The sequence below is a fragment of the Drosophila montana genome, unplaced genomic scaffold (genome assembly GCF_035044405.1).
Source record: "Drosophila montana isolate Dmon_TW-CO22-7 unplaced genomic scaffold, ASM3504440v1 contig_3216_1, whole genome shotgun sequence".
Lineage (NCBI taxonomy): Eukaryota > Metazoa > Arthropoda > Insecta > Diptera > Drosophilidae > Drosophila > Drosophila montana.
The window spans coordinates 1,201,978-1,206,460 of NW_026998096.1; the positions used below are offsets into that span (position 1 = coordinate 1,201,978).

Consider the following 4,483-nt stretch of genomic DNA (forward strand, 5'->3'; position numbering starts at 1 on the left):
TAAGCATTAAAAATACAAAAGCTGCGAGTCTGTTGAGCCCTTCGGCCTTCTCCAGCTCTGAATTGCTTCAGGCGCCTGGGAAAACGCTTCAGCCCTAATGAGCATCTGTCCATTGTCCTGGGACCTGCATCGGGTAGGTTGAAAATGCGCTTTTGATTGCTGCCGGCAAGGACCGCGACACAGTGTCCTGAATTATGTCAAACAATTTTTCAAGCCGTTGCTAAGGCGGTGGATCAGTATGCTGACTTTACAACAATTCAAAATACATTTCACTACAATATATGGAAGATACAAGATGCTCAAACAGTAAATAGATACACCTCGCTATCATGTACACTCTCTCTTACCTATTATGGGGTATGAGGATATAACTATTTTTTAATTTAATAAAAATGTAAAAAATAATTATTCCTTCTGAACTGAGTAGGGTGTCGTTATATATTTCTATCGATTCAATGGAAACGGCAGTAATTATCGATGATATGAAACTAACTCGACGGGCACATGCGTTGGCAGATTATTCTTTCAGCCTATTATGTACATTTGTACAAATCCACTGTACCCCTTATACCATTTATCAATGTTCAGTTTATAAAAGGTTTACTATAGAAAACAAAGTATAGCGCTTTTGGTTACCCCCGACTGCTACGATTTATCTTACCTGCTCGATCAAGACTTGGAAAGCAAACATAAAATGAATTAAAGTTCTGCGATATGATTTTTTAAAATCTATGCAATAATTAATTTGTCTGAGGACAACCCCGGTCAACCTTCTAATTAAACACAATTTTTGAATTGCTCTTTGAGCATTTAACCAGCACAACGTTGCCGGCAAAATACCCTGCATCACTCAGAGACCAAAAACCAACCACTGCACACATGCAATATGTCCTTCTTGGAGTCATATGGCTTCGATTCAAAAATGGGAAGCGACCTATGAGCTTTCCACTGGGTGTTACGAGCATATTTGGGTGCGTTTTCATAATATAGCGTGAAAGGGTTTGGCTTGGTTTGATTGCGGTTGCTGCTGCAGTCGCTGTTGCCATGGATGCACAGCTTGGATGCTTCACTTTGAATTGGAACGTTGGTTGACCAAGTTGACCCCGCAGCATTCTCTCTGCGTCACACTCTAGAGTGAGCGAGAAATATATGGATTTTAATAAAATTTAATTGCTTTATTTTAGTATTTTGTTCGCCACTCTCGATGTTGTGTTTGGTGGGTTTAAGCGCCTGCACATCAATTGGTCACTCGGAAGAGCAGAGCCTTATTAGACCAGTTTCCATCTTACTTATTTATCACAGTAACACATTCAAAGAAGGTTTTGAGTAGTTTTCAAAAAGTGTCTATAGGATGAGATGGCTAGAGTAACGGAAATTATCGCAGGAGTTAAGAAATATCCTTGAATATAAGGAGTGGAGACGTGCATATGATATCCCAGAATATATGTCTAAGATGTCACGTCTCTAGTTGTTTGCGTATCCGAGATGTACTCCTATATTTGGACAGATAAACAGGCGGATAGGCGAATGGACGTATGGACACCCCAAGATCGACTGAGCGGATGATGATGCCTCCCTCTGTCTGTTACATATACTTCTACAAAACTATTCAACTCTTTTCTATCCGTTTTTAATGAGTACAGGGTATACGAATAACCAATTACTCCACGACGACATAGTCTCTCGTATGTTGTAGTTGTTGCTTTTGTTGTCGCCGTTGTCAGGTAGTGTTTGTGCGAGAAGGTTGTCGGTTTTGTTTCGGGCGATTCAGCTGTCAGCCACAGAGCTTCGTGATGCCATTAGGCGTAAGTGGCATTTCCTTTTGATTTTGGTGGCATTTGGGTTTATTAAGCGAAAGAAGTAACGCGCTTGTCCATGTGGATAGGCTGGCTGGCAGGCCGCCTGCCCGCCCGCCCGTCTGTCTGGTCTCGCGTGGTGTGCTCTTCTCCGTGCTGGGCTCAACGCTTGGTTGTGCACTTGGGGGATTGTTTGACGATGTTGAAATGGGTCAATATGTGGCTCTGCCTGCCGCTGCCTGGGGACGCCGAGATACTCATGTAATATTCACATGGACAGCAACGAGTGACATCTTTTGAGCCCTCACACGGATTGCAGGCGTGTTGGTTTTTGGTATGCATTTGGTTTATGTACGCAGCGTCGACGCCAATGCCGCAGCCGATCTCTGATGACCTTTGTCAGGTGTGCCGTGTGGCAATCGCATGGAGTGTGTATCTGCGTCGCCTGCTCGTGACAGAGAAATTAAAGTCTTCTCTGAGCCCATGGACCTGCTCAATCATTCATTTCGCTGTTGATTATTTATTTAACTAATGGAAATATTTGATGCCCTACCATCGTTCGCTCTGAATAGTTTGTGTTGGCGTGCTGGCCCCACTCTTGCCTGTTTTTGCTTGTCTACGTGTGCCCCGAGATTTGATTCGTTTGTCAGAGCTCGTCGCTTTCAGGGCACGCTACTTTTGTAACGATTTCATATACGTATACGTATACGTTATGTGTATTGACTCTTATCCGCCCCGTCTGCTGTTGCTTAGGCTACGTGTCTTTTGTTAACGAAATGTTTTATTTGTAGCTTCTATCTCAGACATTTGTCCATATTGTCTAATTGATTTCGACTTTCTATGTGCACAGCACGTCTTGATTGGCCAGCACACGTCCTTCTAAAGTGGGCTTTTAGTGTCACCCCTTGTATGAAATCCCTAATTAGGAGTATTGTGCTCTTCCGATATTCACAGAATAAAATTTAGGATAAGAAAAGCTCTCTATTTCTAATATCAAATCAATTAAAGTCTAAAATTATACCCAAAGATTTATATTTAAATATTTACGGCCACGTAAAAGAAAGCTGAAATATGAAGAAAACCAATCCATTCGCGAGCGACTATAGGCACCTTTGATATGTTTTCGTTACAGGTGGCTGTTGTGAGTTGTAAGGCACGTTCAATGCGGCTAACATCCAAACCCTCCTCAACCTCAATCCAGAACTGAAGTAGAGAAAAACGTTCTTGCTGCGATTTTACGATGAACAGGAGCGAGCAAGCGAATAGTTTGACTTTCTCCACAAGTTAACAGGTGCGTCGCAAAGCAGTCCAACACCTCAGCTGACAAGAAGGACCCTGAAGGGCAGTGAGTAACTCGTTGGTTGGAAGCTGGTCACTGAACACCTGACAGGCATTCAGGCAATGCAACCAACTGAACAAAGACGTCAGCTGCAGTTCTAGCAGACCAGCAGCAGCCTTCTGGGGCTGTTGGCAAATGAAATACATTTTATTTCAAGCAACATACAACAGAAGTCTTGTTAGCTTAAAAGGTTAATCGATTTGACAATAGACGGTTGCTACATAATTTACGTGCGCTCTGGCTGCAATGAATAATAATTTGATACATGGGGAAACCAATTCCCAGTGCTCTAATCCTTGGTCTTGAGTCCTTGGCCAGCTTATTGAACTGCAATCGGGACTTACTTAGAAGCCCAGAAATTGAATAAAATGTTGAAAAGGCACAGCAGCCAGCGCAAAAATATGGCAGCAAAGGTTAATGCCGCCGTCTGGTCTGGGCCAGGACAACGATGACGTCGTCGATAACACCATTAGGAGATGAGAAAGCAAGGCACAACTTTCTGCACTTTTCTTGGCCATGCCACTGACTGGCCTGTCTGCAAGACTGTCAGCATCGCAGTCGCCGTCATCATCATCGTCGCAGTTGCTGTTGTGGTTTGCAGTCAACGTAAAATATTGACTTGATAAAAAGTTTGGTTTTTTCGACTTCATTTGCCCGGCACAGAACACGGAAGGCAGGGCGCTGCTCGGCAGTTGGGCTGCTGGGCTACGAGCTGTCACATGTCAGACGCTTTTGTGTCTCATCTACACGTTTTATGAATTATAATAAAATGATTGGCTTGTGCTTGTGGCTGTCCCTAAATCTAGAAAAACAAAAAGTAGACGATCGCGCCTAGATCAACACGTCTGATGACGCTCATTGAGCAAGCAAACAACTTAAATTAACGCTTTTACCATTTAAGGAGAGCAAATAAACTTATATTAAAGCCATTTACATATTGCAGAAACATTATTTAAATATGAAAATTATACGTAAGCAATCCACTTTTAGTTGTGATTCAGTTGACTGAACCGAAATTAAAGACTGTGATTATGCCCAGGGAAAGACATAATGAAAATATAACTTTTGGCTTGCAACACACAGCAGGCAACTCTTTGTTAGCAGCCGCAATGCTTGTGGCCTGTTATATTGGCTTTTGCATTGGTCTTTATGCCTGAGCGAATATTTTTCCAAATCATTAACAAGTCAGCCTCAAGGAAAAAGAGTCCATAGTTGAACATAACTGAATTAAATGATATTTCAATACGGATTACACCCGTTCACTCTGACCGGATCCCCTGTCGATGCAGCCCACTTTGCTTATTAAAATAAATTATTTGCTATCCATTTACATTAACAACGGCAATAT

The 4,483-nt window shown here is 42.4% G+C and overlaps 1 long non-coding RNA gene across 1 annotated transcript; it reads right to left on the reverse strand.

The window, feature by feature from the left end:
• Positions 1–1,150: 1,150 nt before the first annotated feature.
• On the reverse strand, positions 1,151–2,702 carry LOC135432940 (uncharacterized). Its single transcript, XR_010436987.1, has 2 exons — positions 2,350–2,702; positions 1,151–2,285 (listed from the first exon to the last, which is right to left on the reverse strand). It is a non-coding gene; the product is annotated as an uncharacterized LOC135432940 (long non-coding RNA).
• Positions 2,703–4,483: the final 1,781 nt, after the last annotated feature.